Source organism: Toxotes jaculatrix, chromosome 16 (genome assembly GCF_017976425.1).
Source record: "Toxotes jaculatrix isolate fToxJac2 chromosome 16, fToxJac2.pri, whole genome shotgun sequence".
Classification (NCBI taxonomy): Eukaryota; Metazoa; Chordata; class Actinopteri; family Toxotidae; genus Toxotes; species Toxotes jaculatrix.
In genome coordinates, this window is record NC_054409.1 from 4,151,729 (window position 1) to 4,171,753 (window position 20,025).

Below are 20,025 nucleotides of genomic sequence, written 5' to 3' on the forward strand. Positions count from 1 at the left end.
AGGGGAGGCTGGGATTTAGCACGCGGCAAGCCAAGGGAGGCACACCGCGACGGTGGTAGCTGGGACGACTAGGGTCCTCAGCTGCTCTCTGAGACAGGCCTGTTCTGACTCTTGTTTCTCTTCATAACGCACAAGTCTTTCGCCTTTTACTAAAGACTTCCGTGGAGAGGAACACCAATGAGTTGAAGTTATTTTTGGCTGGCTCGGCCTTATGGCTGAGCCTTTTGAGTTGGTGAAAAGTCAAACATCTTTATAGAGCGCCACAAGTGGGAGCTCCCCTGTCCGACTTTGCTCTTTCTTTGCGGAAGAAATGTGTGCTAGATGTTGTCATTTCGCTGGTATACTTTATTTTTAGGCTTTGGTGGGGATGCTGGTGTCTTTGAGACAAGAAAAGTGTACATGATGACAGTAAAAAAAGAAATAACGCTACTGAATGAACTTATTTCTTCAATATGACAGATGATGCTTGAAAAATATACAGTTGTAAGAAGCAAAGGAAACAAGAGAAGCTTTTACAAAAACAAGGTTCATGCAGCATTTTCACTTTGCACTCATCAAACACACATTCACAGATGACTACATGAATACATGACTTTATGTGTGTACAGGTCTAGTGTTTTTTTTTTTTTTTTTTTTGTATTCTTTGACAGAGGCACTGGTACTGACATAGGTCTGAGATGCTAAGAGAGAGAGAGGTTAGGGCGAGGGAAAGCATTATGCCAGAGAGTGTCCTCACAAAGATATAAGTACCGGTATGTGTGAGCGTGTGTTTGTCCTTTGATGCCTTTGATGTATCAAGATTCTACAGTTTGATGTCAGAGGCTGCAGTAAGTGGACACACAGCCAGAGACAAGTTCAGAAGTCAAACAGGAGCAGAAACAGTTGGACTGGACAGGACTTGCTTATGATTTAGGAAGAAAGAAGCCCTCAGATATTTCTGCACAATTATTGACAAGGAAGGGAGGAGCTACTGCTGTTACAAGGACAAGAGGAAACCACAGGAAAGTCCAGATCAGCTCCAAGGTTTTCGCTGAGTCAATACATGTTAGTAGTTCATGTCAGTGTTTAGTTCATTTAGTCAAATGTTTTGAAAAGTGTCCCACGTGGGCCTTTGCTTTCTTTCCCAAGAGACAGCTTGACTAGTGGCATTTCACACAGTGTTCCTTTGTTTTTGGCAGAGCAGTGCATGATGGGTAGATCCAACAAAGCGCGTTTGCCGCACGCCGCAGCCTATTTGCAGCAGTGTTTGTGTCTTTTCAGCCATAAATGTAACAGACAAAGGGGAGCTGATGCTCAAGGCGCTGAAATGTGGGATTATGCATTGTAGGCACCGTCAGCCAGAGCGCGGTGCCTGGTGACCACCACCCGCTCTCTTCCAGCTGCAGCTCATACTTACCTGGCAGGGGAGATACCATGATCAACAAGGTGGTTCACCCAGGGCGAGGCTCAGTCATTGCACTCCGGCTGTGCTGACCCCTGCGAATTCCCCAAATGTGGGAATCTCGACTGCATAATTTCTGGTAGTGGGGGACTGCGTTCGCGCTCTCCCCTGTTGCGTGCGTGTAGAAGAAAACACAATGTGTCAGGAATGCCCATGCGCTAACCTGTTGAAGACTCTCCGTTTTGTGAAGTGGCTTTGTTGATTTGGAGTTACATGTCAGCTTTTGCAGTCTGTCCACAAAGCGGCAGTGTTGCTCTGCAGAAGCTCTCTGGCGTGCGCTACAGAGTGGCGTGTTTAGTCATGACAATTCCCCGTGTTCCCGTTGGAATTGGGGAAGTGGGCGTGGCCTTTCCATGACAAAATGAAGTGTGAGCTCTCCTGTCCGACTTTGCTGCTTGTTTGTGGACGAAATGTGTGCTAGATGTTCTTCTAGTATGCTTTATTTCTAGGCTTTGGTGTGGAACAGCAATGAGTTGAAGCTATTTTTGGCCGGCTTTGCCGTATGGCTGAGCCTTTTGAGTTGGTGAAAGGTCAAACATCTTTGTATAGCGGCAGGGAAAAGTACACGGCAGACAGATGGGCGGAGTTGCTAAGTGGCGGCAATCGATAAGCTGGCTTACAAACGGGACACCGCGACAAGTGACGGTTGTACCAAGAGCTTGATTTGGATGTCAAACGCTTGGGCCTCATCGCTTCTCGGCCTTTTGGCTAAGATCAAGTGTAGTATCTGTTCTTATCAGTTTAATATCTGATATGTCCCCTATATGGGGATAACGTATTAAACCCATTTTTAGGAGAGGGAGCTGAAAAGGGAGCTTGCTCCGCTCACTCCACGCATCGACCTGGCATTGCAGTGCCGCCGGGAACGGTGCACCTTTCTCTTGCTTTGTAGAAAATCAAGCTCTGACACGCATGTTTAGTTAGGAGTCAAACTTTTACAGTGGCTGAAGGAAAATGCGGCTAAGTTTTTATCAAGTGAATTGTGCACAACCAGTCAGTTGATTTACTGATATCACCCAGGGAACCCCGCTCAACAACACAGTGCACTTCAGCTACGATGATTGGTCGCGGACTCCCTGAAGACGCCTGATCGTTTCCCAGACTTTGTAGTCTCCATGTAAAAGCCAGGCCTGGATTTTTCAGGCTGGAGATGCTGGGGGGGCAATGGAGGGGAGGCTGGGATTTAGCACGCGGCAAGCCAAGGGAGGCACACCGCGACGGTGGTAGCTGGGACGACTAGGGTCCTCAGCTGCTCTCTGAGACAGGCCTGTTCTGACTCTTGTTTCTCTTCATAACGCACAAGTCTTTCGCCTTTTACTAAAGACTTCCGTGGAGAGGAACACCAATGAGTTGAAGTTATTTTTGGCTGGCTCGGCCTTATGGCTGAGCCTTTTGAGTTGGTGAAAAGTCAAACATCTTTATAGAGCGCCACAAGTGGGAGCTCCCCTGTCCGACTTTGCTCTTTCTTTGCGGAAGAAATGTGTGCTAGATGTTGTCATTTCGCTGGTATACTTTATTTTTAGGCTTTGGTGGGGATGCTGCCGTCTTTGAGACAAGAAAAGTGTACATGATGACAGTAAAAAAAGAAATAACGCTACTGAATGAACTTATTTCTTCAATATGACAGATGATGCTTGAAAAATATACAGTTGTAAGAAGCAAAGGAAACAAGAGAAGCTTTTACAAAAACAAGGTTCATGCAGCATTTTCACTTTGCACTCATCAAACACACATTCACAGATGACTACATGAATACATGACTTTATGTGTGTACAGGTCTAGTGTTTTTTTTTTTTTTTTGTATTCTTTGACAGAGGCACTGGTACTGACATAGGTCTGAGATGCTAAGAGAGAGAGAGGTTAGGGCGAGGGAAAGCATTATGCCAGAGAGTGTCCTCACAAAGATATAAGTACCGGTATGTGTGAGCGTGTGTTTGTCCTTTGATGCCTTTGATGTATCAAGATTCTACAGTCTGATGTCAGAGGCTGCAGTAAGTGGACACACAGCCAGAGACAAGTTCAGAAGTCAAACAGGAGCAGAAACAGTTGGACTGGACAGGACTTGCTTATGATTTAGGAAGAAAGAAGCCCTCAGATATTTCTGCACAATTATTGACAAGGAAGGGAGGAGCTACTGCTGTTACAAGGACAAGAGGAAACCACAGGAAAGTCCAGATCAGCTCCAAGGTTTTCGCTGAGTCAATACATGTTAGTAGTTCATGTCAGTGTTTAGTTCATTTAGTCAAATGTTTTGAAAAGTGTCCCACGTGGGCCTTTGCTTTCTTTCCCAAGAGACAGCTTGACTAGTGGCATTTCACACAGTGTTCCTTTGTTTTTGGCAGAGCAGTGCATGATGGGTAGATCCAACAAAGCGCGTTTGCCGCACGCCGCAGCCTATTTGCAGCAGTGTTTGTGTCTTTTCAGCCATAAATGTAACAGACAAAGGGGAGCTGATGCTCAAGGCGCTGAAATGTGGGATTATGCATTGTAGGCACCGTCAGCCAGAGCGCGGTGCCTGGTGACCACCACCCGCTCTCTTCCAGCTGCAGCTCATACTTACCTGGCAGGGGAGATACCATGATCAACAAGGTGGTTCACCCAGGGCGAGGCTCAGTCATTGCACTCCGGCTGTGCTGACCCCTGCGAATTCCCCAAATGTGGGAATCTCGACTGCATAATTTCTGGTAGTGGGGGACTGCGTTCGCGCTCTCCCCTGTTGCGTGCGTGTAGAAGAAAACACAATGTGTCAGGAATGCCCATGCGCTAACCTGTTGAAGACTCTCCGTTTTGTGAAGTGGCTTTGTTGATTTGGAGTTACATGTCAGCTTTTGCAGTCTGTCCACAAAGCGGCAGTGTTGCTCTGCAGAAGCTCTCTGGCGTGCGCTACAGAGTGGCGTGTTTAGTCATGACAATTCCCCGTGTTCCCGTTGGAATTGGGGAAGTGGGCGTGGCCTTTCCATGACAAAATGAAGTGTGAGCTCTCCTGTCCGACTTTGCTGCTTGTTTGTGGACGAAATGTGTGCTAGATGTTGTTCTAGTATGCTTTATTTCTAGGCTTTGGTGTGGAACAGCAATGAGTTGAAGCTATTTTTGGCCGGCTTTGCCGTATGGCTGAGCCTTTTGAGTTGGTGAAAGGTCAAACATCTTTGTATAGCGGCAGGGAAAAGTACACGGCAGACAGATGGGCGGAGTTGCTAAGTGGCGGCAATCGATAAGCTGGCTTACAAACGGGACACCGCGACAAGTGACGGTTGTACCAAGAGCTTGATTTGGACGTCAAACGCTTGGGCCTCATCGCTTCTCGGCCTTTTGGCTAAGATCAAGTGTAGTATCTGTTCTTATCAGTTTAATATCTGATATGTCCCCTATATGGGGATAACGTATTAAACCCATTTTTAGGAGAGGGAGCTGAAAAGGGAGCTTGCTCCGCTCACTCCACGCATCGACCTGGCATTGCAGTGCCGCCGGGAACGGTGCACCTTTCTCTTGCTTTGTAGAAAATCAAGCTCTGACACGCATGTTTAGTTAGGAGTCAAACTTTTACAGTGGCTGAAGGAAAATGCGGCTAAGTTTTTATCAAGTGAATTGTGCACAACCAGTCAGTTGATTTACTGATATCACCCAGGGAACCCCGCTCAACAACACAGTGCACTTCAGCTACGATGATTGGTCGCGGACTCCCTGAAGACGCCTGATCGTTTCCCAGACTTTGTAGTCTCCATGTAAAAGCCAGGCCTGGATTTTTCAGGCTGGAGATGCTGGGGGGGCAATGGAGGGGAGGCTGGGATTTAGCACGCGGCAAGCCAAGGGAGGCACACCGCGACGGTGGTAGCTGGGACGACTAGGGTCCTCAGCTGCTCTCTGAGACAGGCCTGTTCTGACTCTTGTTTCTCTTCATAACGCACAAGTCTTTCGCCTTTTACTAAAGACTTCCGTGGAGAGGAACACCAATGAGTTGAAGTTATTTTTGGCTGGCTCGGCCTTATAGCTGAGCCTTTTGAGTTGGTGAAAAGTCAAACATCTTTATAGAGCGCCACAAGTGGGAGCTCCCCTGTCCGACTTTGCTCTTTCTTTGCGGAAGAAATGTGTGCTAGATGTTGTCATTTCGCTGGTATACTTTATTTTTAGGCTTTGGTGGGGATGCTGCCGTCTTCGAGACAAGAAAAGTGTACATGATGACAGTAAAAAAAGAAATAACGCTACTGAATGAACTTATTTCTTCAATATGACAGATGATGCTTGAAAAATATACAGTTGTAAGAAGCAAAGGAAACAAGAGAAGCTTTTACAAAAACAAGGTTCATGCAGCATTTTCACTTTGCACTCATCAAACACACATTCACAGATGACTACATGAATACATGACTTTATGTGTGTACAGGTCTAGTGTTTTTTTTTTTTTGTATTCTTTGACAGAGGCACAGGTACTGACATAGGTCTGAGATGCTAAGAGAGAGAGAGGTTAGGGCGAGGGAAAGCATTATGCCAGAGAGTGTCCTCACAAAGATATAAGTACCGGTATGTGTGAGCGTGTGTTTGTCCTTTGATGCCTTTGATGTATCAAGATTCTACAGTCTGATGTCAGAGGCTGCAGTAAGTGGACACACAGCCAGAGACAAGTTCAGAAGTCAAACAGGAGCAGAAACAGTTGGACTGGACAGGACTTGCTTATGATTTAGGAAGAAAGAAGCCCTCAGATATTTCTGCACAATTATTGACAAGGAAGGGAGGAGCTAGTGCTGTTACAAGGACAAGAGGAAACCACAGGAAAGTCCAGATCAGCTCCAAGGTTTTCGCTGAGTCAATACATGTTAGTAGTTCATGTCAGTGTTTAGTTCATTTAGTCAAATGTTTTGAAAAGTGTCCCACGTGGGCCTTTGCTTTCTTTCCCAAGAGACAGCTTGACTAGTGGCATTTCACACAGTGTTCCTTTGTTTTTGGCAGAGCAGTGCATGATGGGTAGATCCAACAAAGCGCGTTTGCCGCACGCCGCAGCCTATTTGCAGCAGTGTTTGTGTCTTTTCAGCCATAAATGTAACAGACAAAGGGGAGCTGATGCTCAAGGCGCTGAAATGTGGGATTATGCATTGTAGGCACCGTCAGCCAGAGCGCGGTGCCTGGTGACCACCACCCGCTCTCTTCCAGCTGCAGCTCATACTTACCTGGCAGGGGAGATACCATGATCAACAAGGTGGTTCACCCAGGGCGAGGCTCAGTCATTGCACTCCGGCTGTGTTGACCCCTGCGAACTCCCCAAATGTGGGAATCTCGACTGCATAATTTCTGGTAGTGGGGGACTGCGTTCGCGCTCTCCCCTGTTGCGTGCGTGTAGAAGAAAACACAATGTGTCAGGAATGCCCATGCGCTAACCTGTTGAAGACTCTCCGTTTTGTGAAGTGGCTTTGTTGATTTGGAGTTACATGTCAGCTTTTGCAGTCTGTCCACAAAGCGGCAGTGTTGCTCTGCAGAAGCTCTCTGGCGTGCGCTACAGAGTGGCGTGTTTAGTCATGACAATTCCCCGTGTTCCCGTTGGAATTGGGGAAGTGGGCGTGGCCTTTCCATGACAAAATGAAGTGTGAGCTCTCCTGTCCGACTGTGCTGCTTGTTTGTGGAAGAAATGTGTGCTAGATGTTGTTCTAGTATGCTTTATTTCTAGGCTTTGGTGTGGAACAGCAATGAGTTGAAGCTATTTTTGGCCGGCTTTGCCGTATGGCTGAGCCTTTTGAGTTGGTGAAAGGTCAAACATCTTTGTATAGCGGCAGGGAAAAGTACACGGCAGACAGATGGGCGGAGTTGCTAAGTGGCGGCAATCGATAAGCTGGCTTACAAACGGGACACCGCGACAAGTGACGGTTGTACCAAGAGCTTGATTTGGACGTCAAACGCTTGGGCCTCATCGCTTCTCGGCCTTTTGGCTAAGATCAAGTGTAGTATCTGTTCTTATCAGTTTAATATCTGATATGTCCCCTATATGGGGATAACGTATTAAACCCATTTTTAGGAGAGGGAGCTGAAAAGGGAGCTTGCTCCGCTCACTCCACGCATCGACCTGGCATTGCAGTGCTGCCGGGAACGGTGCACCTTTCTCTTGCTTTGTAGAAAATCAAGCTCTGACACGCATGTTTAGTTAGGAGTCAAACTTTTACAGTGGCTGAAGGAAAATGCGGCTAAGTTTTTATCAAGTGAATTGTGCACAACCAGTCAGTTGATTTACTGATATCACCCAGGGAACCCCGCTCAACAACACAGTGCACTTCAGCTACGATGATTGGTCGCGGACTCCCTGAAGACGCCTGATCGTTTCCCAGACTTTGTAGTCTCCATGTAAAAGCCAGGCCTGGATTTTTCAGGCTGGAGATGCTGGGGGGGCAATGGAGGGGAGGCTGGGATTTAGCACGCGGCAAGCCAAGGGAGGCACACCGCGACGGTGGTAGCTGGGACGACTAGGGTCCTCAGCTGCTCTCTGAGACAGGCCTGTTCTGACTCTTGTTTCTCTTCATAACGCACAAGTCTTTCGCCTTTTACTAAAGACTTCCGTGGAGAGGAACACCAATGAGTTGAAGTTATTTTTGGCTGGCTCGGCCTTATGGCTGAGCCTTTTGAGTTGGTGAAAAGTCAAACATCTTTATAGAGCGCCACAAGTGGGAGCTCCCCTGTCCGACTTTGCTCTTTCTTTGCGGAAGAAATATGTGCTAGATGTTGTCATTTTGCTGGTATACTTTATTTTTAGGCTTTGGTGGGGATGCTGGTGTCTTTGAGACAAGAAAAGTGTACATGATGACAGTAAAAAAAGAAATAACGCTACTGAATGAACTTATTTCTTCAATATGACAGATGATGCTTGAAAAATATACAGTTGTAAGAAGCAAAGGAAACAAGAGAAGCTTTTACAAAAACAAGGTTCATGCAGCATTTTCACTTTGCACTCATCAAACACACATTCACAGATGACTACATGAATACATGACTTTATGTGTGTACAGGTCTAGTGTTTTTTTTTTTTTTTGTATTCTTTGACAGAGGCACTGGTACTGACATAGGTCTGAGATGCTAAGAGAGAGAGAGGTTAGGGCGAGGGAAAGCATTATGCCAGAGAGTGTCCTCACAAAGATATAAGTACCGGTATGTGTGAGCGTGTGTTTGTCCTTTGATGCCTTTGATGTATCAAGATTCTACAGTCTGATGTCAGAGGCTGCAGTAAGTGGACACACAGCCAGAGACAAGTTCAGAAGTCAAACAGGAGCAGAAACAGTTGGACTGGACAGGACTTGCTTATGATTTAGGAAGAAAGAAGCCCTCAGATATTTCTGCACAATTATTGACAAGGAAGGGAGGAGCTACTGCTGTTACAAGGACAAGAGGAAACCACAGGAAAGTCCAGATCAGCTCCAAGGTTTTCGCTGAGTCAATACATGTTAGTAGTTCATGTCAGTGTTTAGTTCATTTAGTCAAATGTTTTGAAAAGTGTCCCACGTGGGCCTTTGCTTTCTTTCCCAAGAGACAGCTTGACTAGTGGCATTTCACACAGTGTTCCTTTGTTTTTGGCAGAGCAGTGCATGATGGGTAGATCCAACAAAGCGCGTTTGCCGCACGCCGCAGCCTATTTGCAGCAGTGTTTGTGTCTTTTCAGCCATAAATGTAACAGACAAAGGGGAGCTGATGCTCAAGGCGCTGAAATGTGGGATTATGCATTGTAGGCACCGTCAGCCAGAGCGCGGTGCCTGGTGACCACCACCCGCTCTCTTCCAGCTGCAGCTCATACTTACCTGGCAGGGGAGATACCATGATCAACAAGGTGGTTCACCCAGGGCGAGGCTCAGTCTTTGCACTCCGGCTGTGCTGACCCCTGCGAATTCCCCAAATGTGGGAATCTCGACTGCATAATTTCTGGTAGTGGGGGACTGCGTTCGCGCTCTCCCCTGTTGCGTGCGTGTAGAAGAAAACACAATGTGTCAGGAATGCCCATGTGCTAACCTGCTGAAGGCTCTCCGTTTTGTGAAGTGGCTTTGTTGATTTGGAGTTACATGTCAGCTTTTGCAGTCTGTCCACAAAGCGGCAGTGTTGCTCTGCAGAAGCTCTCTGGCGTGCGCTACAGAGTGGCGTGTTTAGTCATGACAATTCCCCGTGTTCCCGTTGGAATTGGGGAAGTGGGCGTGGCCTTTCCATGACAAAATGAAGTGTGAGTTTTCCTGTCCGACTGTGCTGCTTGTTTGTGGAAGAAATGTGTGCTAGATGTTCTTCTAGTATGCTTTATTTCTAGGCTTTGGTGTGGAACAGCAATGAGTTGAAGCTATTTTTGGCCGGCTTTGCCGTATGGCTGAGCCTTTTGAGTTGGTGAAAGGTCAAACATCTTTGTATAGCGGCAGGGAAAAGTACACGGCAGACAGATGGGCGGAGTTGCTAAGTGGCGGCAATCGATAAGCTGGCTTACAAACGGGACACCGCGACAAGTGACGGTTGTACCAAGAGCTTGATTTGGACGTCAAACGCTTGGGCCTCATCGCTTCTCGGCCTTTTGGCTAAGATCAAGTGTAGTATCTGTTCTTATCAGTTTAATATCTGATATGTCCCCTATATGGGGATAACGTATTAAACCCATTTTTAGGAGAGGGAGCTGAAAAGGGAGCTTGCTCCGCTCACTCCACGCATCGACCTGGCATTGCAGTGCCGCCGGGAACGGTGCACCTTTCTCTTGCTTTGTAGAAAATCAAGCTCTGACACGCATGTTTAGTTAGGAGTCAAACTTTTACAGTGGCTGAAGGAAAATGCGGCTAAGTTTTTATCAAGTGAATTGTGCACAACCAGTCAGTTGATTTACTGATATCACCCAGGGAACCCCGCTCAACAACACAGTGCACTTCAGCTACGATGATTGGTCGCGGACTCCCTGAAGACGCCTGATCGTTTCCCAGACTTTGTAGTCTCCATGTAAAAGCCAGGCCTGGATTTTTCAGGCTGGAGATGCTGGGGGGGCAATGGAGGGGAGGCTGGGATTTAGCACGCGGCAAGCCAAGGGAGGCACACCGCGACGGTGGTAGCTGGGACGACTAGGGTCCTCAGCTGCTCTCTGAGACAGGCCTGTTCTGACTCTTGTTTCTCTTCATAACGCACAAGTCTTTCGCCTTTTACTAAAGACTTCCGTGGAGAGGAACACCAATGAGTTGAAGTTATTTTTGGCTGGCTCGGCCTTATGGCTGAGCCTTTTGAGTTGGTGAAAAGTCAAACATCTTTATAGAGCGCCACAAGTGGGAGCTCCCCTGTCCGACTTTGCTCTTTCTTTGCGGAAGAAATGTGTGCTAGATGTTGTCATTTCGCTGGTATACTTTATTTTTAGGCTTTGGTGGGGATGCTGGTGTCTTTGAGACAAGAAAAGTGTACATGATGACAGTAAAAAAAGAAATAACGCTACTGAATGAACTTATTTCTTCAATATGACAGATGATGCTTGAAAAATATACAGTTGTAAGAAGCAAAGGAAACAAGAGAAGCTTTTACAAAAACAAGGTTCATGCAGCATTTTCACTTTGCACTCATCAAACACACATTCACAGATGACTACATGAATACATGACTTTATGTGTGTACAGGTCTAGTGTTTTTTTTTTTTTTTTTTTTGTATTCTTTGACAGAGGCACTGGTACTGACATAGGTCTGAGATGCTAAGAGAGAGAGAGGTTAGGGCGAGGGAAAGCATTATGCCAGAGAGTGTCCTCACAAAGATATAAGTACCGGTATGTGTGAGCGTGTGTTTGTCCTTTGATGCCTTTGATGTATCAAGATTCTACAGTTTGATGTCAGAGGCTGCAGTAAGTGGACACACAGCCAGAGACAAGTTCAGAAGTCAAACAGGAGCAGAAACAGTTGGACTGGACAGGACTTGCTTATGATTTAGGAAGAAAGAAGCCCTCAGATATTTCTGCACAATTATTGACAAGGAAGGGAGGAGCTACTGCTGTTACAAGGACAAGAGGAAACCACAGGAAAGTCCAGATCAGCTCCAAGGTTTTCGCTGAGTCAATACATGTTAGTAGTTCATGTCAGTGTTTAGTTCATTTAGTCAAATGTTTTGAAAAGTGTCCCACGTGGGCCTTTGCTTTCTTTCCCAAGAGACAGCTTGACTAGTGGCATTTCACACAGTGTTCCTTTGTTTTTGGCAGAGCAGTGCATGATGGGTAGATCCAACAAAGCGCGTTTGCCGCACGCCGCAGCCTATTTGCAGCAGTGTTTGTGTCTTTTCAGCCATAAATGTAACAGACAAAGGGGAGCTGATGCTCAAGGCGCTGAAATGTGGGATTATGCATTGTAGGCACCGTCAGCCAGAGCGCGGTGCCTGGTGACCACCACCCGCTCTCTTCCAGCTGCAGCTCATACTTACCTGGCAGGGGAGATACCATGATCAACAAGGTGGTTCACCCAGGGCGAGGCTCAGTCATTGCACTCCGGCTGTGCTGACCCCTGCGAATTCCCCCAAATGTGGGAATCTCGACTGCATAATTTCTGGTAGTGGGGGACTGCGTTCGCGCTCTCCCCTGTTGCGTGCGTGTAGAAGAAAACACAATGTGTCAGGAATGCCCATGCGCTAACCTGTTGAAGACTCTCCGTTTTGTGAAGTGGCTTTGTTGATTTGGAGTTACATGTCAGCTTTTGCAGTCTGTCCACAAAGCGGCAGTGTTGCTCTGCAGAAGCTCTCTGGCGTGCGCTACAGAGTGGCGTGTTTAGTCATGACAATTCCCCGTGTTCCCGTTGGAATTGGGGAAGTGGGCGTGGCCTTTCCATGACAAAATGAAGTGTGAGCTCTCCTGTCCGACTGTGCTGCTTGTTTGTGGAAGAAATGTGTGCTAGATGTTCTTCTAGTATGCTTTATTTCTAGGCTTTGGTGTGGAACAGCAATGAGTTGAAGCTATTTTTGGCCGGCTTTGCCGTATGGCTGAGCCTTTTGAGTTGGTGAAAGGTCAAACATCTTTGTATAGCGGCAGGGAAAAGTACACGGCAGACAGATGGGCGGAGTTGCTAAGTGGCGGCAATCGATAAGCTGGCTTACAAACGGGACACCGCGACAAGTGACGGTTGTACCAAGAGCTTGATTTGGACGTCAAACGCTTGGGCCTCATCGCTTCTCGGCCTTTTGGCTAAGATCAAGTCTAGTATCTGTTCTTATCAGTTTAATACCTGTTATGTCCCCTATATGGGGATAACGTATTAAACCCATTTTTAGGAGAGGGAGCTGAAAAGGGAGCTTGCTCCGCTCACTCCACGCATCGACCTGGCATTGCAGTGCCGCCGGGAACGGTGCACCTTTCTCTTGCTTTGTAGAAAATCAAGCTCTGACACGCATGTTTAGTTAGGAGTCAAACTTTTACAGTGGCTGAAGGAAAATGCGGCTAAGTTTTTATCAAGTGAATTGTGCACAACCAGTCAGTTGATTTACTGATATCACCCAGGGAACCCCGCTCAACAACACAGTGCACTTCAGCTACGATGATTGGTCGCGGACTCCCTGAAGACGCCTGATCGTTTCCCAGACTTTGTAGTCTCCATGTAAAAGCCAGGCCTGGATTTTTCAGGCTGGAGATGCTGGGGGGGCAATGGAGGGGAGGCTGGGATTTAGCACGCGGCAAGCCAAGGGAGGCACACCGCGACGGTGGTAGCTGGGACGACTAGGGTCCTCAGCTGCTCTCTGAGACAGGCCTGTTCTGACTCTTGTTTCTCTTCATAACGCACAAGTCTTTCGCCTTTTACTAAAGACTTCCGTGGAGAGGAACACCAATGAGTTGAAGTTATTTTTGGCTGGCTCGGCCTTATGGCTGAGCCTTTTGAGTTGGTGAAAAGTCAAACATCTTTATAGAGCGCCACAAGTGGGAGCTCCCCTGTCCGACTTTGCTCTTTCTTTGCGGAAGAAATGTGTGCTAGATGTTGTCATTTCGCTGGTATACTTTATTTTTAGGCTTTGGTGGGGATGCTGGTGTCTTTGAGACAAGAAAAGTGTACATGATGACAGTAAAAAAAGAAATAACGCTACTGAATGAACTTATTTCTTCAATATGACAGATGATGCTTGAAAAATATACAGTTGTAAGAAGCAAAGGAAACAAGAGAAGCTTTTACAAAAACAAGGTTCATGCAGCATTTTCACTTTGCACTCATCAAACACACATTCACAGATGACTACATGAATACATGACTTTATGTGTGTACAGGTCTAGTGTTTTTTTTTTTTTTTTTTTGTATTCTTTGACAGAGGCACTGGTACTGACATAGGTCTGAGATGCTAAGAGAGAGAGAGGTTAGGGCGAGGGAAAGCATTATGCCAGAGAGTGTCCTCACAAAGATATAAGTACCGGTATGTGTGAGCGTGTGTTTGTCCTTTGATGCCTTTGATGTATCAAGATTCTACAGTTTGATGTCAGAGGCTGCAGTAAGTGGACACACAGCCAGAGACAAGTTCAGAAGTCAAACAGGAGCAGAAACAGTTGGACTGGACAGGACTTGCTTATGATTTAGGAAGAAAGAAGCCCTCAGATATTTCTGCACAATTATTGACAAGGAAGGGAGGAGCTACTGCTGTTACAAGGACAAGAGGAAACCACAGGAAAGTCCAGATCAGCTCCAAGGTTTTCGCTGAGTCAATACATGTTAGTAGTTCATGTCAGTGTTTAGTTCATTTAGTCAAATGTTTTGAAAAGTGTCCCACGTGGGCCTTTGCTTTCTTTCCCAAGAGACAGCTTGACTAGTGGCATTTCACACAGTGTTCCTTTGTTTTTGGCAGAGCAGTGCATGATGGGTAGATCCAACAAAGCGCGTTTGCCGCACGCCGCAGCCTATTTGCAGCAGTGTTTGTGTCTTTTCAGCCATAAATGTAACAGACAAAGGGGAGCTGATGCTCAAGGCGCTGAAATGTGGGATTATGCATTGTAGGCACCGTCAGCCAGAGCGCGGTGCCTGGTGACCACCACCCGCTCTCTTCCAGCTGCAGCTCATACTTACCTGGCAGGGGAGATACCATGATCAACAAGGTGGTTCACCCAGGGCGAGGCTCAGTCATTGCACTCCGGCTGTGCTGACCCCTGCGAATTCCCCAAATGTGGGAATCTCGACTGCATAATTTCTGGTAGTGGGGGACTGCGTTCGCGCTCTCCCCTGTTGCGTGCGTGTAGAAGAAAACACAATGTGTCAGGAATGCCCATGCGCTAACCTGTTGAAGACTCTCCGTTTTGTGAAGTGGCTTTGTTGATTTGGAGTTACATGTCAGCTTTTGCAGTCTGTCCACAAAGCGGCAGTGTTGCTCTGCAGAAGCTCTCTGGCGTGCGCTACAGAGTGGCGTGTTTAGTCATGACAATTCCCCGTGTTCCCGTTGGAATTGGGGAAGTGGGCGTGGCCTTTCCATGACAAAATGAAGTGTGAGCTCTCCTGTCCGACTGTGCTGCTTGTTTGTGGAAGAAATGTGTGCTAGATGTTGTTCTAGTATGCTTTATTTCTAGGCTTTGGTGTGGAACAGCAATGAGTTGAAGCTATTTTTGGCCGGCTTTGCCGTATGGCTGAGCCTTTTGAGTTGGTGAAAGGTCAAACATCTTTGTATAGCGGCAGGGAAAAGTACACGGCAGACAGATGGGCGGAGTTGCTAAGTGGCGGCAATCGATAAGCTGGCTTACAAACGGGACACCGCGACAAGTGACGGTTGTACCAAGAGCTTGATTTGGACGTCAAACGCTTGGGCCTCATCGCTTCTCGGCCTTTTGGCTAAGATCAAGTGTAGTATCTGTTCTTATCAGTTTAATATCTGATATGTCCCCTATATGGGGATAACGTATTAAACCCATTTTTAGGAGAGGGAGCTGAAAAGGGAGCTTGCTCCGCTCACTCCACGCATCGACCTGGCATTGCAGTGCCGCCGGGAACGGTGCACCTTTCTCTTGCTTTGTAGAAAATCAAGCTCTGACACGCATGTTTAGTTAGGAGTCAAACTTTTACAGTGGCTGAAGGAAAATGCGGCTAAGTTTTTATCAAGTGAATTGTGCACAACCAGTCAGTTGATTTACTGATATCACCCAGGGAACCCCGCTCAACAACACAGTGCACTTCAGCTACGATGATTGGTCGCGGACTCCCTGAAGACGCCTGATCGTTTCCCAGACTTTGTAGTCTCCATGTAAAAGCCAGGCCTGGATTTTTCAGGCTGGAGGTGGTGGGGCATGGAGGGGAGGCTGGGATTTAGCACGCGGCAAGCCAAGGGAGGCGCACCGCGACGGTGGTAGCTGGGACGACTAGGGTCCTCAGCTGCTCTCTGAGACAGGCCTGTTCTGACTCTTGTTTTTCTTCATAACGCACAAGTCTTTCGCCTTTTACTAAAGACTTCCGTGGAGAGGAACACCAATGAGTTGAAGTTATTTTTGGCTGCCTCGGCCTTATGGCTGAGCTTTTTGAGTTGGTGAAAAGTCAAACATCTTTATAGAGCGCCACAAGTGGGAGCTCCCCTGTCCGACTTTGCTCTTTCTTTGCGGAAGAAATGTGTGCTAGATGTTGTCATTTCGCTGGTATACTTTATTTTTAGGCTTTGGTGGGGATGCTGCCGTCTTTGAGACAAGAAAAGTGTACATGATGACAGTAAAAAAAGAAATAACGCTACTGAATGAACTTATTTCTTCAATATGACAGATGATGCTTGAAAAATATACAGTTGTAAGAAGCAAAGGAAACAAGAGAAGCTTTTACAAAAACAAGGTTCATGCAGCATTTTCACTTTGCACTCATCAAACACACATTCACAGATGACTACATGAATACATGACTTTATGTGTGTACAGGTCTAGTGTTTTTTTTTTTTTTGTATTCTTTGACAGAGGCACAGGTACTGACATAGGTCTGAGATGCTAAGAGAGAGAGAGGTTAGGGCGAGGGAAAGCATTATGCCAGAGAGTGTCCTCACAAAGATATAAGTACCGGTATGTGTGAGCGTGTGTTTGTCCTTTGATGCCTTTGATGTATCAAGATTCTACAGTCTGATGTCAGAGGCTGCAGTAAGTGGACACACAGCCAGAGACAAGTTTAGAAGTCAAACAGGAGCAGAAACAGTTGGACTGGACAGGACTTGCTTATGATTTAGGAAGAAAGAAGCCCTCAGATATTTCTGCACAATTATTGACAAGGAAGGGAGGAGCTACTGCTGTTACAAGGACAAGAGGAAACCACAGGAAAGTCCAGATCAGCTCCAAGGTTTTCGCTGAGTCGATACATGTTAGTAGTTCATGTCAGTGTTTAGTTCATTTAGTCAAATGTTTTGAAAAGTGTCCCACGTGGGCCTTTGCTTTCTTTCCCAAGAGACAGCTTGACTAGTGGCATTTCACACAGTGTTCCTTTGTTTTTGGCAGAGCAGTGCATGATGGGTAGATCCAACAAAGCGCGTTTGCCGCACGCCGCAGCCTATTTGCAGCAGTGTTTGTGTCTTTTCAGCCATAAATGTAACAGACAAAGGGGAGCTGATGCTCAAGGCGCTGAAATGTGGGATTATGCATTGTAGGCACCGTCAGCCAGAGCGCTGTGCCTGGTGACCACCACCCGCTCTCTTCCAGCTGCAGCTCATACTTACCTGGCAGGGGAGATACCATGATCAACAAGGTGGTTCACCCAGGGCGAGGCTCAGCCATTGCACTCCGGCTGTGCTGACCCCTGCGAATTCCCCAAATGTGGGAATCTCGACTGCATAATTTCTGGTAGTGGGGGACTGCGTTCGCGCTCTCCCCTGTTGCGTGCGTGTAGAAGAAAACACAATGTGTCAGGAATGCCCATGTGCTAACCTGCTGAAGGCTCTCCATTTTGTGAAGTGGCTTTGTTGATTTGGAGTTACATGTCAGCTTTTGCAGTCTGTCCACAAAGCGGCAGTGTTGCTCTGCAGAAGCTCTCTGGCGTACGCTACAGAGTGGCGTGTTTAGTCATGACAATTCCCCGTGTTCCCATTGGAATTGGGGAAGCGGGCGTGGCCTTTCCATGACAAAATGAAGTGTGAGCTCTCCTGTCCGACTGTGCCGCTTGTTTGTGGAAGAAATGTGTGCTAGATGTTGTTCTAGTATGCTTTATTTCTAGGTTTTGGTGTGGAACAGCAATGAGTTGAAGCTATTTTTGGCCGGCTTTGCCGTATGGCTGAGCCTTTTGAGTTGGTGAAAGGTCAAACATCTTTGTATAGCGGCAGGGAAAAGTACACGGCAGACAGATGGGCGGAGTTGCTAAGTGGCGGCAATTGACAAGCTGGCTTACAAACGGGACACCGCGACAAGTGACGGTTGTACCAAGAGCTTGATTTGGACGTCAAACGCTTGGGCCTCATCGCTTCTCGGCCTTTTGGCTAAGATCAAGTGTAGTATCTGTTCTTATCAGTTTAATATCTGATATGTCCCCTATATGGGGATAACGTATTTAACCCATTTTTAGGAGAGGGAGCTGAAAAGGGAGCTTGCTCCGCTCACTCCACGCATCGACCTGGCATTGCAGTGCCGCCGGGAACGGTGCACCTTTCTCTTGCTTTGTAGAAAATCAAGCTCTGACACGCATGTTTAGTTAGGAGTCAAACTTTTACAGTGGCTGAAGGAAAATGCGGCTAAGTTTTGATCAAGTGAATTGTGCACAACCAGTCAGTTGATTTACTGATATCACCCAGGGAACCCCGCTCAACAACACAGTGCACTTCAGCTACGATGATTGGTCGCGGACTCCCTGAAGACGCCTGATCGTTTCCCAGACTTTGTAGTGTCCATGTAAAAGCCAGGCCTGGATTTTTCAGGCTGGAGATGCTGGGGGGGAGGCAATGGAGGGGAGGCTGGGATTTAGCACGCGGCAAGCCAAGGGAGGCGCACCGCGACGGTGGTAGCTGGGACGACTAGGGTCCTCAGCTGCTCTCTGAGACAGGCCTGTTCTGACTCTTGTTTCTCTTCATAACGCACAAGTCTTTCGCCTTTTACTAAAGACTTCCGTGGAGAGGAACACCAATGAGTTGAAGTTATTTTTGGCTGGCTCGGCCTTATGGCTGAGCCTTTTGAGTTGGTGAAAAATCAAACATCTTTATAGAGCGCCACAAGTGGGAGCTCCCCTGTCCGACTTTGCTCTTTCTTTGCGGAAGAAATGTGTCCTAGATGTTGTCATTTCGCTGGTATACTTTATTTTTAGGCTTTGGTGGGGATGCTGCCGTCTTCGAGACAAGAAAAGTGTACATGATGACAGTAAAAAAAGAAATAACGCTACTGAATGAACTTATTTCTTCAATATGACAGATGATGCTTGAAAAATATACAGTTGTAAGAAGCAAAGGAAACAAGAGAAGCTTTTACAAAAACAAGGTTCATGCAGCATTTTCACTTTGCACTCATCAAACACACATTCACAGATGACTACATGAATACATGACTTTATGTGTGTACAGGTCTAGTGTTTTTTTTTTTTTGTATTCTTTGACAGAGGCACAGGTACTGACATAGGTCTGAGATGCTAAGAGAGAGAGAGGTTAGGGCGAGGGAAAGCATTATGCCAGAGAGTGTCCTCACAAAGATATAAGTACCGGTATGTGTGAGCGTGTGTTTGTCCTTTGATGCCTTTGATGTATCAAGATTCTACAGTCTGATGTCAGAGGCTGCAGTAAGTGGACACACAGCCAGAGACAAGTTTAGAAGTCAAACAGGAGCAGAAACAGTTGGACTGGACAGGACTTGCTTATGATTTAGGAAGAAAGAAGCCCTCAGATATTTCTGCACAATTATTGACAAGGAAGGGAGGAGCTACTGCTGTTACAAGGACAAGAGGAAACCACAGGAAAGTCCAGATCAGCTCCAAGGTTTTCGCTGAGTCGATACATGTTAGTAGTTCATGTCAGTGTTTAGTTCATTTAGTCAAATGTTTTGAAAAGTGTCCCACGTGGGCCTTTGCTTTCTTTCCCAAGAGACAGCTTGACTAGTGGCATTTCACACAGTGTTCCTTTGTTTTTGGCAGAGCAGTGCATGATGGGTAGATCCAACAAAGCGCGTTTGCCGCACGCCGCAGCCTATTTGCAGCAGTGTTTGTGTCTTTTCAGCCATAAATGTAACAGACAAAGGGGAGCTGATGCTCAAGGCGCTGAAATGTGGGATTATGCATTGTAGGCACCGTCAGCCAGAGCGCTGTGCCTGGTGACCACCACCCGCTCTCTTCCAGCTGCAGCTCATACTTACCTGGCAGGGGAGATACCATGATCAACAAGGTGGTTCACCCAGGGCGAGGCTCAGCCATTGCACTCCGGCTGTGCTGACCCCTGCGAATTCCCCAAATGTGGGAATCTCGACTGCATAATTTCTGGTAGTGGGGGACTGCGTTCGCGCTCTCCCCTGTTGCGTGCGTGTAGAAGAAAACACAATGTGTCAGGAATGCCCATGTGCTAACCTGCTGAAGGCTCTCCATTTTGTGAAGTGGCTTTGTTGATTTGGAGTTACATGTCAGCTTTTGCAGTCTGTCCACAAAGCGGCAGTGTTGCTCTGCAGAAGCTCTCTGGCGTACGCTACAGAGTGGCGTGTTTAGTCATGACAATTCCCCGTGTTCCCATTGGAATTGGGGAAGCGGGCGTGGCCTTT

The 20,025-nt window shown here is 47.0% G+C and overlaps 23 non-coding genes across 23 annotated transcripts; all 23 read left to right on the top strand.

The window, feature by feature from the left end:
* Window positions 1-105: 105 nt before the first annotated feature.
* On the top strand, window positions 106-220 carry LOC121196100. The gene has a single exon (XR_005895580.1). It is a non-coding gene; the product is annotated as a U5 spliceosomal RNA (small nuclear RNA).
* A 1,168-nt stretch (window positions 221-1,388) lies between these two features.
* LOC121196383 lies at window positions 1,389-1,552 on the top strand. The gene has a single exon (XR_005895847.1). It is a non-coding gene; the product is annotated as a U1 spliceosomal RNA (small nuclear RNA).
* A 577-nt stretch (window positions 1,553-2,129) lies between these two features.
* On the top strand, window positions 2,130-2,320 carry LOC121196584. The gene has a single exon (XR_005896032.1). It is a non-coding gene; the product is annotated as a U2 spliceosomal RNA (small nuclear RNA).
* A 394-nt stretch (window positions 2,321-2,714) lies between these two features.
* Window positions 2,715-2,829, top strand: LOC121196101. The gene has a single exon (XR_005895581.1). It is a non-coding gene; the product is annotated as a U5 spliceosomal RNA (small nuclear RNA).
* A 1,164-nt stretch (window positions 2,830-3,993) lies between these two features.
* LOC121196384 lies at window positions 3,994-4,157 on the top strand. Its single transcript, XR_005895848.1, has one exon. It is a non-coding gene; the product is annotated as a U1 spliceosomal RNA (small nuclear RNA).
* A 577-nt stretch (window positions 4,158-4,734) lies between these two features.
* Window positions 4,735-4,925, top strand: LOC121196586. Its single transcript, XR_005896034.1, has one exon. It is a non-coding gene; the product is annotated as a U2 spliceosomal RNA (small nuclear RNA).
* A 394-nt stretch (window positions 4,926-5,319) lies between these two features.
* Window positions 5,320-5,436, top strand: LOC121196155. Its single transcript, XR_005895632.1, has one exon. It is a non-coding gene; the product is annotated as a U5 spliceosomal RNA (small nuclear RNA).
* A 1,159-nt stretch (window positions 5,437-6,595) lies between these two features.
* Window positions 6,596-6,759, top strand: LOC121196424. The gene has a single exon (XR_005895886.1). It is a non-coding gene; the product is annotated as a U1 spliceosomal RNA (small nuclear RNA).
* Window positions 6,760-7,336: 577 nt separating this feature from the next.
* On the top strand, window positions 7,337-7,527 carry LOC121196623. The gene has a single exon (XR_005896069.1). It is a non-coding gene; the product is annotated as a U2 spliceosomal RNA (small nuclear RNA).
* A 394-nt stretch (window positions 7,528-7,921) lies between these two features.
* LOC121196103 lies at window positions 7,922-8,036 on the top strand. The gene has a single exon (XR_005895582.1). It is a non-coding gene; the product is annotated as a U5 spliceosomal RNA (small nuclear RNA).
* Window positions 8,037-9,199: 1,163 nt separating this feature from the next.
* Window positions 9,200-9,363, top strand: LOC121196407. The gene has a single exon (XR_005895870.1). It is a non-coding gene; the product is annotated as a U1 spliceosomal RNA (small nuclear RNA).
* Window positions 9,364-9,940: 577 nt separating this feature from the next.
* On the top strand, window positions 9,941-10,131 carry LOC121196587. Its single transcript, XR_005896035.1, has one exon. It is a non-coding gene; the product is annotated as a U2 spliceosomal RNA (small nuclear RNA).
* Window positions 10,132-10,525: 394 nt separating this feature from the next.
* LOC121196104 lies at window positions 10,526-10,640 on the top strand. The gene has a single exon (XR_005895583.1). It is a non-coding gene; the product is annotated as a U5 spliceosomal RNA (small nuclear RNA).
* Window positions 10,641-11,808: 1,168 nt separating this feature from the next.
* On the top strand, window positions 11,809-11,973 carry LOC121196417. The gene has a single exon (XR_005895880.1). It is a non-coding gene; the product is annotated as a U1 spliceosomal RNA (small nuclear RNA).
* A 577-nt stretch (window positions 11,974-12,550) lies between these two features.
* LOC121196698 lies at window positions 12,551-12,741 on the top strand. The gene has a single exon (XR_005896138.1). It is a non-coding gene; the product is annotated as a U2 spliceosomal RNA (small nuclear RNA).
* Window positions 12,742-13,135: 394 nt separating this feature from the next.
* Window positions 13,136-13,250, top strand: LOC121196106. The gene has a single exon (XR_005895585.1). It is a non-coding gene; the product is annotated as a U5 spliceosomal RNA (small nuclear RNA).
* A 1,167-nt stretch (window positions 13,251-14,417) lies between these two features.
* LOC121196385 lies at window positions 14,418-14,581 on the top strand. Its single transcript, XR_005895849.1, has one exon. It is a non-coding gene; the product is annotated as a U1 spliceosomal RNA (small nuclear RNA).
* Window positions 14,582-15,158: 577 nt separating this feature from the next.
* LOC121196588 lies at window positions 15,159-15,349 on the top strand. The gene has a single exon (XR_005896036.1). It is a non-coding gene; the product is annotated as a U2 spliceosomal RNA (small nuclear RNA).
* Window positions 15,350-15,739: 390 nt separating this feature from the next.
* Window positions 15,740-15,854, top strand: LOC121196222. The gene has a single exon (XR_005895695.1). It is a non-coding gene; the product is annotated as a U5 spliceosomal RNA (small nuclear RNA).
* Window positions 15,855-17,016: 1,162 nt separating this feature from the next.
* Window positions 17,017-17,180, top strand: LOC121196257. Its single transcript, XR_005895727.1, has one exon. It is a non-coding gene; the product is annotated as a U1 spliceosomal RNA (small nuclear RNA).
* A 577-nt stretch (window positions 17,181-17,757) lies between these two features.
* Window positions 17,758-17,948, top strand: LOC121196658. The gene has a single exon (XR_005896102.1). It is a non-coding gene; the product is annotated as a U2 spliceosomal RNA (small nuclear RNA).
* Window positions 17,949-18,345: 397 nt separating this feature from the next.
* On the top strand, window positions 18,346-18,460 carry LOC121196107. The gene has a single exon (XR_005895586.1). It is a non-coding gene; the product is annotated as a U5 spliceosomal RNA (small nuclear RNA).
* Window positions 18,461-19,621: 1,161 nt separating this feature from the next.
* Window positions 19,622-19,785, top strand: LOC121196262. The gene has a single exon (XR_005895732.1). It is a non-coding gene; the product is annotated as a U1 spliceosomal RNA (small nuclear RNA).
* The last annotated feature ends 240 nt before the right edge of the window (window positions 19,786-20,025 follow it).